We start from the raw sequence: 12,097 nt of genomic DNA, 5'->3' as shown, positions 1-12,097 counted from the left end.
TTCATGAAATCAATAGTTGTAGCATTTGGAAGGCCACATAATGTCAAAGAATATTCAAGCCTCGAGCTATTGATCATCTCTAAGAACATGCACTTGACTTCATGAAATCAACTACCACGAATATATACTTGAGAAGCACCAATCAACCACAAGAACATTAAGTGGGAAAATAAGTTGACTATATGAAATTAATTTAAACAAATTTACACTTGAGAAGCACCAATCAAAAAGCATTCGTCAAGATGAATGTGAACTATTTCATGGGAAGGTACTAATCCCCCCAATCAATTACTAGTTTCCACATCAAATCTCGCATTCTCTGTGATTTTGTGTGTGCATGTTTGTTTGAGTGTGATGAACATCTACCTTTGTAAGTTACTCCTCTTTTTCACATTTTTGTCCCAAAAGTTATAGGATTAATTTGAAGAAAAGTCCTAATGGATCATCAAGCATAGCCCGAATCACTCAAATGAAAATGGCATATCTTATTGATACATGTTTGACCAATTTATTTGACATTTTTGGCATGCTTATCATATAGAGATATGATATGAAATCTTTTCACAACCACATCATGTAGTTTACACATTAAAGAAATGGATTTTATCATATCTCCTTCAAATTATCTTCTAAGGATGCTCTCCTATTTGATCTACACTTTCTATTTGGTATTTGCTTGCATGTGATGTTTATTGGTATGCTATAATGCAATAGTCCGGTATTTCAACCCTTTTGTAGCTAAAGAAAGTAGCATTGTCAACAATATTTGCTAACCTTTCAATATGGTATCACCACATAGGTTTCTTACATGATAAAACCTTGAGAGTCCATTTGACCACCAACCTCACACAAGTTACATATTTGGGCCTTCATCTTTAGGGTCTATCTGAGGTAAAATGAATTGTTGAGAATTGGTCATCTCCTTATCTTGAAATCTTGTAGCTATATAATAAAATTCACCATACTTTTTAGTTTTGTTTACATGATAGCTTTTGAGGGGCTATCCATTGTTGTGTGGTTTATAACCTTACTCTCATTGGAGCCACAATATAGATTTTTATCCACATGGCCCTATTTGAGTGCCCTTGCTCTTGATTCTTGAAAGATGGTATTTTGATGCCATAATTAAGGTAGCCTACATTCTAGCCTATCAATTACACCGACATTCTATGTTCAAAATTTTTACTAAATTAGTGATTATTTGTAATACATATTATTGATGGTGCTTTACTACTTGCATGCACATCTAGTGTAGAACATGCTATTGATGATGCACCTTTGGTTTCTACTCTACTATCCATCATTCTATGGTTAGACAGACCTTCTATTTCAATAAAACAACACCACATCTCCCATGTTATACCCCTACAGTCAGCAGACTAGCATGGTATTCAGTTTGACATTGAGACACATCTATCATAAGTTGGGACTTGTTAGTTTGTGTGTGGAAATTGGTACCTGCCTAAAAGTAATGAATGGCCTAATTAGGTAGAAAAAACTTTCATGTCATTGATCAGTGTAGTAGGTTCCAGAAAAGCTTTCGGTGGATATTGGGGTGTCAGTACTTGCCATCAGTACCAGAATAGCTTTTCTTGTGAGGCACACATTGGTATAACTTTCTAAACATTTTTGGCTTGTAACTTGATTATGGAATGCTAACAAGTCCTTGGCACATTTCCTTGCTGACTACAAACTACTTGCCATGCTAACTTTATATTGGTAACTAATATGTTGACAAGTCTTCAGCATAGTTCCTTGCTGATTACAAATGCTAGCCATTTTGGGATTTTTGTTCATAATTGTCTATTCCCCTCTAATGGGAGTAAAATAAAAGATGAAAACTCTTCTATGGTTATTTGTTCAAGCTTACAGGTAGGTAGGATTCAGGCAATTGCATCTCAAGCATTTAATGGAAGGCAGAAGGAGGTAATGTGGGGGGCAATCGTAGGAAAGAATATGAGGGAATATTATAGTGATATGGAGGTTTGTTGGGCATTGGCACCCTTAATATCAGTGTCAAGTTCTAGCCATTCTGAGAGTGCGGAACTGGAAACTATTAACCCCTAAGTACACTTTATCATTATTGTCAGATTCATAGACTATAATTGTATGCATACGATGTTTAGTGAGCATTACAAATAACAAAACATGTAGAAGATATATTGTGATATGGTTTCATTTGTATGCTTATTTTTTGCTGATGTCTTATATGGTAGATGGGTTGTGCACCTGCAAGAGAGAGGGTTTTTTTAATCGTAGCTTGTTTGAATTTGACTAATCACTGTCAGTGTTTTCCCATATGGCCAGGATTTGGCTCTATCAATGCAGAATCTAGAGCTCTAAACTTCAAGCATGGCTATAGAAGTAGATGGCCTTGGAAATGAACAAACACTTTACTCAAATTCATCAAGTCCTAATTGGTCTCGGTATTCAACTAAAAAACCCTTAGCTGTTATCAAGAAGAGGGTCCCTCTTCTAGTATTTTTGCATTGAGATATCGGTTCGTCTCAACATGTATATTCTATGTAACAACTTGGAGCTCTCACTCAATAACATTTTCCTATATTGATGCCATGCATACATGAAGCTTTGGAGAACAACGATTGGGCAACAAGGAAGGTAGCAACTAAAACACTTGCTCACATTGGTTCCACCAGTCTTGGTCATGCATTAGTGTCCTTGAATTTTGTTGGTTTAACAAGGTTTGTGCTTTACCATTCTATAATTTTATTTTGATGCTTTTTGTTGCATTCTTGAAAGGCATGCTTTATCTATGAATATATAATTTCAGATTATTTACTTACTCAGGTGAAACTACTAAGAGACAATGTGCATGATGCAACACAACTATGGAAAAACCTTCTAGGGGGTAGATTGTGAATCTCCTTCATTACCAAAGAAAGTTGGTATTCTGTTTTGAAATATATCTGGTTGTCTAGTTGTGCAACATATTTGGAGGAGGTTGGGACTACAATAAAAAGGCATATCTAGTTGTCTAGTTGTGCTTCTCATGCATTGAGTGGTGACAAATTATCATTTCTTTTAGAGTGAATGAAGCTTCAGATTTGTCTTATTAGTCAAAAAATGTAGGTTTAGAGGTATTTAGAGTTTTATAGTAGGTCTGTTATAACAGCTATAGATAGATTGCTCTCTTGATGCATGGCATTCCCTATAATAGCTATAGATAGATTGCTCCAGCTCCTACTACCAGTACTGGCCCTAATATCACAACGACTTTTCAATCATTCCCTACATAGGAAAAATAAAGGAAATTTCCTATCAATTTCCTAGTTAAGAATATACATAAGTAGGGAAAGTAAATGATAGGAATTATTGAACATTTCCTAGTTAGAGAAAATTCCTACATAGAGAAAACTCCCTATGTAGGAAAATTCCTACATAGGAGAATTTCCCTTTGTAGGAAATGTAGGAAATTTTCCCATAGGGAAATTTCCCTATGTAGGAAATTTCCTATGTGATTCCCTAGTTTCTCTAACTAGGAAATGTTCCATTTTCCCCATCATTTACTTTTCCTACTTCTGTGTGTTTTTAACTAGGGAATTGCCTTTTCTTTCCTATGTAGAGAATGATTAAAAGTTCATTGTGTTTCTCCCATGTGTTGAGGCTTGATCATCTAGGGGTTCAAAGGACACTATTCCTTATTGCTTGAGGCCCAAAGTGACCAACATAACTAGTAGAGTACCCAACATCTCAAGCATGATTTATGTTAGATTTCAGTCTCCTATCTTACAAGTGGATACCTCAAGCATTGACTATATACTCAAGATGGCTTATTGTCATACAAACATGGATATCCATTTCTTTATTGTTTGAGCTCCATTGATGCTCATACATGTAAAAACATGGATCTAGGACATGGCTTGAGGCAGAAGCTATGAAGGTTGGAAGAGAAAGAGTGAGTTCATGAAGACATTGACATGACTGAATGTTACAAAAGTGAATTAGGTTCCAAGATGGAAGTTTGGACTCATAAACACAATCTTGTGTATAGACTGACAATGACACAAAGACTTTACTGAAGGACAAAAGTACTATGACGTTTCCTTAGAAAAGAGAGCAAGTACAATGCTTTATAGGAAACTCGATGGTAGCACTTCTCCTACTGTGCTTATGGGATTCTAGTCGTGAGCCCTCACTGCTCCTTCCAAAGAGATTGAAGTAGGTGTGATTGCAAACATCTCAAGACCCCTCCTCAATCACAACGAACACAAATAGGCATAGGCATAGACACAAGCTGAGAAATAGTGGATGGTGCAACAAGAGAAGTAGGAGAGGTCATGGTAGGAGAAGACATCGCTGGTGGTGACTGCATCTTCTTCTACTGCAAGCGAGCCTTCCATCTCCACCTCTTTAAACACCATATTGGGGAATATGGGAATTTCCCATAAGTTTGGGACATGTGGTCAAATCTTTGGATTTGTCATAACTTGAACACTATAACTCCAAATTGAGTGCTCTATAGCTCCATAGATTCCATTTTTCAAGTGCTTTCCAATGATAGGTTACATCGTATGGTTTTGAAAAAATTATGGGCATGTTATCTGGGTGCCACCTTTTTAGTATTCAAAAAATGGGAATTGGGAGACTCCCAAACTCACTAATATTGTGTTTTTATGAGTGTAGAAATTGCATTGATAGCATTTTGCCAATCCTTCTTCAATCCAATAGGCTGCATACGGTCCTTTAGCAGCTCTCCCAACTCATCCTAAAGTACAAGATCAGCCACCTGTAAGAATAACTCCACTTTTCGTGAGTTCAAAGCTCTTTGCTCTAGTGCATCCAACTGGTTGTAATGTGGTTCAAACTCCCACATCAATTTAGAAGTAACAAGTCATTTGTTGGACTGATAAATCCACTCTCCAAATGTCTTTCATGTAGAATACCATAATCCTCTAGAAAATATTCATCTTTGAGTGCTTTCTTGAAGGCATCCCAAGTAGACTCCTATACAAACAAATCTATCACTCTAACATGCAAAAAGTAGGCATAACAAGCCGTAAGAAATAGTTGCTCCAGTTGGTCAGAACTCCAATGAAGCGCATCTAGCTTTCAAAGGCTTTAATGTAGACTGAAAAAATCTGCCATAAAATAATTTTTTCTCACTAACCATAGCCTCAATCATCGCGATCACACTAAGCGTATGCTCTTGTTCTTCATGCAACAGTCATTGATCCAACTGATGTTGATGCAACTATTTGGTGCTGGTGCGTAGATAATTGTATCTGCTTATTTTTTGCATCATAATGGCTAAAGAAAGATTTTGTAACAAAGTCTTCATCTCATCGGTCAAAAAGGAAGAAACAGATGATAATCAAGGTGGATTATTCAAAGGGTCTCCCATTTCAATGACCTAAACCAACATTTTCACATCGAATTCACCAGATGTCGCACGGAATATGTGTGGGAGTCATCGATGATTCTAGACCCATTGAGATGTCACCACCTCATGTTGTTGGAAAAACTTTGTTGATGGCATTTGTAGAGCTGCACAAAGAAATGCGAGCTACAAAAAGCTTGAGGAGTGGAGAACTATAGAGTTGTGCATGCGGGTAGGGGAGCTTGAAGTAGAAAAGATGAGATGTATACTATCATAATCCAAGCTTACATGCCATAGAAATACACACCCTCCCCCTTAGAAAAAGAAATCCCACAAACCCTATCTTATACTCTGTCTGTAATACTAAGACATGGATCCATCATCACTTTCTAGTTGCCAACCTCAATATGTACACACACTACAATCGATGAAATGTAGTCCTTCCACCACCAAAAGGTGACAGCTTCCTAAGCTCCTTCGATGCTATCTCTATCGTCATCATGAGATTCACTAAATTGCCAATATGAAACATGTTGATTTCTTGGTAAAAGTTAGCATTGCAATCCTAGAGTAGCTAACATCATTTTCTCCACATCATTGCAATTGGCTCCAGAGTTCCAGACTCTATAAAAGATTTGTGGCTCCTCCTCAAAACAAGCAACATATATACATGATTTTGTTTGAAAGCTCTAGCGAGGGGAAATAATCTCTTCATGTTGAGAATGGCCAACCCATTCAGTGTCACTCCACATCAACACTCCGCCAGCCCATCAGCATGTCTTCATGTATTCTTTACAATCCACAAGTCCCCATCTAGTTCTCCATCAACCTTGTCTTGTTCATGACACTTTGATAGTTAATCAATGGTTGGTGGAGAAGTCGGAGGGTTGGCCATTTTGAATTCACTGGTGTCTTCCACAGGTTGCTGACTTTGTGCTACTATAGGAGAGGCAGTGGTGCCGGCTCGAATGATATGTCAGAAGTAGTACTTGACACACTCGTGGTAAGGGTTTGATGCATTGATACATTCAGGATGACTTAGTTGACGTGCTCCCTGAGAAAAGCTACAAGTTCAAGGCTACCATGAAGCCTTGGCTTTGCCACCTCCTTCTACAATCACAAAGCCACTGCCATGATTAATTCTCCCCCTCAAATCTCTGTCTTCTCTTCAACACGCAGCTAGCCAAAAGCACAAAGCTTTTTTCTAAAAAAGCTTAAGGCTTTGAAAAGATTTTAACAAAGCTATTCTCCTTTGTTGCCAACATCATGTCACCATATCTCTATGTTGCTTCAATTTTGCCTCTAACATCCTTCACAACTGCCATTTAGACCATCACCATTGATTGTGCTCATTGGATGGTCGTTCTTGCTCATAATTAATGTAGCCCAATTTCTCAAAATATTCCGCCATCATCTCATCAAAGCCACTATGTCAACTCTTTGTAACATGATCGTCATTTGTATTACATCCAAATCGATCTTATAATGCCACCATAATTGACTAAGCAATATTTGTAACCAAGGTCCTTGGATAGCCATTCTACTATTGATTGCAATATTTGCATTAAACTAGTGCTTTCTTCTCCAAGTTTGGGTTTAGACCTATAATTAGCAAGTGGTTGTTGACTACTCTCAATCTCTCTTTTTGGGCAATCTTTGTTTGGCATTGATATTTAATCCAATATCTCAAGTTTTTCTCGATTGTTGGTGTTTAGAATCTTGTGTGAGCTCGTATATGCAATTAGCTACTCATCTCTTTTTAGGTAACTTTTGTTTGGCATTTAAATACTTGTTCCAATATCTTAAGGTTTTCTCAATTGTTTCTCCATTCAGCTCACCATTGTAACCTCAAACCATAAACTCAGTTCATGTTTTGCCACCATTTTATCACATGCACTAGTCCATACATTTGACATATGATTTTTGATGCAGAGAAGTGCTTGAAAACAGCCAAAATTTATGAATTTCAGGGAAAAAATAGACTGTCGAAGGCGGCTGTGGCTATTAGTACGATTTTAAGCGACAATGCCCGAAAAGTGCTTAAAAGAGCCACTCGATGGCGGTCGGAGAATTCTCATAATTTTTTGGCATGACAGATAAGACCCTGGGAGATGCCTAGTAGTGGAGGACTTCAAGATGGACATCCATGATTTTTCGGATCCTGAATCAGGTACTAGACGAGGAAGAGGGAGTGCCCGGGAGGCCAAGCCCAAAAAGTCAAGTGGGAATAACCTTTAGAAAGTCCAAAGGTTATGACCTTTGGGAGCTCCCTTGAGGGAGCCCCCCAAAATTTTTGTGAGAATGGGGGGGGAGGGGCTGTTTTTTTCGTGGCCTGTTGCAGAGAGGGTGCCATTCTTTTATTTGTGGAGGAGGGGGGCTACATTGGCACCAACAAGCAACCCCCCCCAACTGATCTCATGGCTGTTCTACCCTTGATCTACGCTTCCAATTTCCGGTCTCCACTCCTCCATTGGCTGCCTGGTTGTGGAGATAAAAAAACATTCTTTCTCTCTCCTCCCTCTCTCTCCTACATAGAGGCAATTCATGTGCAAGTAATCAAGAAGAAGAGGGGCTGAAGAATGTTTGTCCGGCTCTGATCGGATTTCTCCAAGATGAAGAGGAGGCTGATGAAAGAGGTTCAACACTAAAGAATGGTTGCTAGTCGGTCCATGGGCTACCCAGAATAATTATTAAAAAACCTACAATATGCAAGGCACGCGATATGCTCCAATTTTATGAAGAAATTTGCTTATTTTTGTTGTTTCATGGTCCAAATGCTATTCATATGCAATGAATTGTTGTTTGAACCTTTTTTGAATCATGTTTAGGGTTGCAACTACAAAAATGCAGAACCCGTAATGATCCAGAGCCGTTGTTAATTCTTTAAAACCCATAAAATGTCATTTTTTATGGAAATTAGTGGTTTTTTTTTTAATTTTGAGTTGGGAGAAAGGAGTGGAAATGGGATAAACCCATAGCAAATGTTAAGTTTCAGTAAAAATAATAAGCTGACACAAATAAATCAGAAAATACCTATTTTTCATGAATAAAAAATAGCAAAAATAGCAAAAAATAATGAAAATTGGGATTTTTGCACTAAAAAAATATGGAAAAATAAGATTTATGTGCATGAATATTTGGCGAGGTTAAAACATGAGGTCAAGACTCAGTTTGGCCTTGTCCTTTGTGTTATAGTATGTGTTTATTGGTTTTTACATACAAAAATGATACAAAACAACCATTTACACCTATGCACCGCAGCAACACCTAAACGGTGAGGGGGGGATGAAGTTTGTGCGATGATCCAATTGCTGAAAAGATATAAATTCTGATTTTCCTCTTTGTGCATAGCATTTAGGGATCGTTCCATAATTGAATATAGGCGACTAGTAGCACGAAAATCCCGGTGCTAGTCCCTAAAGCAGCGCAGCACGTAACACTTAGTTGAAATTCATGAAAGGGCTATTTCCCCCACCTCACATGGCTAGTTTTTTTAATCATAAAATGGTTGTGTACAATTGTCATACACCTTGCATGAAGCATGCCACGCGATATCTCCTGGAATGCATTGCAATTGATTGATAAACTTTAACCAATGTTGAGAGGACAGGAAACCCAAGCTATAGGTTTAGACAGGTGCTTTCGTTAGGGAAAGTTTTGTGAGGCAAATCAAAAATCTCCTGGAACGCTGAATTATAAAAGAGTGGAGTTTGTGCGTTATGTTTTATATGTTGGAGCGACGCATCTTGGGGCCAATCCCTGAGTTGTAGGAGAGTCGTAGTGGAGCCGTGACAATCAGTCGAGAGGCGCTTTCCTATGTGTGTATTACGAGGCATTATGCCTATATGTTATGGGATGTCCCTCTAAGGAGAAGGGAAGGTGAATGTTGGACTACATAATGGATACAAACGCAAAATCGTCATAAGCATTAGTGCAAAGTCAGTTTTAGATGCTCCTGGCCCAAGAGGCCGTGTGGTGGGATTGTCTATCGTATGCATGAGGTCCCACTAGTGCCATAGCCAATGCTGGCCCATTTTAGGTCCCATGAGTGGTGCATCTGCCAGGAGCCGCCAATAAGTGGTGGTTCTCAAATCGAGGGTTTTTTAATCAGGGACCAAATAGTTGGTTTATGTCCTTTGACAAGGACCGTCAAGCCGAAATACAAAAAGTAGAACGTGCTGAGAGGGCTAGATGGCGGTTGGAGATTGCAAGATGCTATTCTGCTCAAAGGAGTAGCCCGTTACGCATAAGTGGTAGTGGTTCTAGTAACCTAGCTGTTACGAGTAGCTCTTTGAGTGCAAGTGGAAGTCTTGGTACTTCCCTATTTCCAATTAATCAACCCACAACAAGTGGGGGTGTAGCGTTGCCTACACAAACTCCTGTTGTCAATCTGGTTGTAGCCATGGCACAACCTATCGCAATTCCAGTAGGTACACTAGATTTACCAGCATTAGGAGCACTGTTGCCCATTTTCCATGGGTTAGCAGAAGAAGATGGAGAACTCCACATTAAGGAGTTTCAAACTCTCATGTTCAACTATCAAATCCAAGACAAAGGACACCTAATGATGTTCTTCAACATGACGTTAAAAGGAAGAGCGGTAGTGTGGTATCACAGTCTAGAAGCTAGAACCATAACTAGCAGTGCCCAATTCTTTATGGCTTTCCGTAGGGAGTTTGCCCCTGAGAAGGATGGACAATATTGGTTGCATGTTTTGAATGTAACACGCCATGTCCAGGAATATGCAAAGAAACTAAAGCAAGTTCTTCACAAACTTAACGCTTATATTCCCATTCCAGCGGCTACACAGTTGCAATATTTCCTACATGGATTAGATTTTAATATCTAGGTGCAGCTGAGTAGTGTTGCTTTGGACGATATTGACACTGCCATTACCCAAATAGAAGGAGTAGAGTTGCACTTGCAAGCGACTTATACAGCAAGGATAAATTGGAATAGTAATAATTTGGCCTTGACCAATGGGAGTCAAGGGGACCCCATGTTAAATATGAGTGGCAAAGGGAGTATTATGTCGAATCTGCCTATGTTACCTGCTCCTCCTAACATCATTATGCCTATGGCTAGTCAGGCGGCCTCACTAAATAGTGGTGGAAACCAAACAATGAATCCTAATGTTGTCCCATTTGGTCAGCGGCTAATTCCTAATCAAGTGGTTAGGCCCATGGGACGACAGACTGACGATCGTGGCTATGAGTCGAGTGCTTCTAATGTCCTGGATAAAGTTAAGGACATGATGAAGCACTACACTGATATGATCTCTGAACAATATCGACAAATAGCTGTGGATGTCAATTTTCTTAAGAAGCAACAGAATTTGATAGGGAGCCAGTGCCCTGAAGAGGGTGCCCCCTCAAGATTCAGTTGTAAGTGGTGTGGGGGCCAACATTTTCCTAGGAATTGTCTGAATGTTAAATGTGATATTTGCGGGAAGTCTGGCCACTTAGCTACTACCTATTGGAGTAAGATCAGTTCTCTCCAACAAGGGAGTAAACTACCAGGTCTAGTTAACCATCGCACATAAGGGAATAATCTCCAACAAGACGATGGACCAAGGAAAATACTGCAAGAGGAAAGGCTGTTGTAGAGGAGTTATCACATGGCAATGGAGTTAGCCTTATTGAGGCTATACGTGTCAATGATGCTGAAACTTCTAATCTACGAGCCGTAACAAGAGGTTAAAAGATTAAAGAGGGTGACAAAGGAATTGTAAAACCTATCGAGGGAAGCCCTAAGCGAGATGTTAGGGAAAAGTGAGTCCTGAATCCTGATAAGGAAGGTGGACCGTTAAGACCTATTGGTAGTAAAGTTGATCCCGAGGAGGATAAAGGATTGCCAAGAAAGAAGGTAAAGGCTAAAAAAGAGGCAACAAAGCCAATGGAAAGACCAAAGGAGAGAATGGTTTGGTGCGAGAAGAGAACTTTGGCTAATTACCACGACTTTGATATAGCAAGTTCCCTTTGCAAAGTCAAACCAGATGTGAATCTCCTGCAATTGATTAAACTTTCTCTAGGAGTACGCAAGGAATTCCAGAAAATCCTACGTATAGGGTATCTAGTAGAACCTTTGGGCATAGCTAGAGTGGGGGAAGATTGGCTCAATCATGCTGAAAAGCATTGCCCTAGAGTTTCAGCTTATTTGGATAGAATATTAGTGGAGCATGCTATCGTGGACACTGGATCCTCTGTCAATATCATAAGTTCAGACTTGATGGAGAGGTTAGGTCTAGAGATCCAAAAAGAGGGCTCCACACTTCTTAGGATGGCTGATGATAGTCTAAGACAACTAGAAGGTTGCATTACTAAGGTCCACGTTACAGTTGCGAGTGTGGAATGCTATCTGGACTTTAGGGTGATAAGGTTTGCAGGACATCCTAGCTATTGAGTTTTGCTAGGTAGGCCATGGATTCTACGGACAGTCTGTTAAGTCGATATACCCGCTGGTCAAGTGATTCTAGGTCGAGGTGCCCATCATGTAGTAGTGGATCCTTACCTTGAGTCTCCTCAGAGTGAGAGAGCTCCACTATCCTCCACTGAACTAGAAACAGTAGATGATCCATCTGGTAGTGAGATGTCATCGAGCAATGGATCTAAGGAAGGGTCCACTACTACAGAGGATATTTATCAGATAACCTTGAATGAACCGATAGAGCCTCATGATCGAATAAGAGATGCGGACGTTATTGAGCTGGATCTTGGTACGCTAAATGATTTGCGGCCAATTAAATTAGGGTCCATGCTC

This window comes from Lygodium microphyllum, chromosome 22, assembly GCF_053477565.2.
Source record: "Lygodium microphyllum isolate KBCC chromosome 22, Lygodium_microphyllum_v1.1.10, whole genome shotgun sequence".
Lineage (NCBI taxonomy): Eukaryota > Viridiplantae > Streptophyta > Polypodiopsida > Schizaeales > Lygodiaceae > Lygodium > Lygodium microphyllum.
This window is presented reverse-complemented; position numbering follows the sequence as displayed.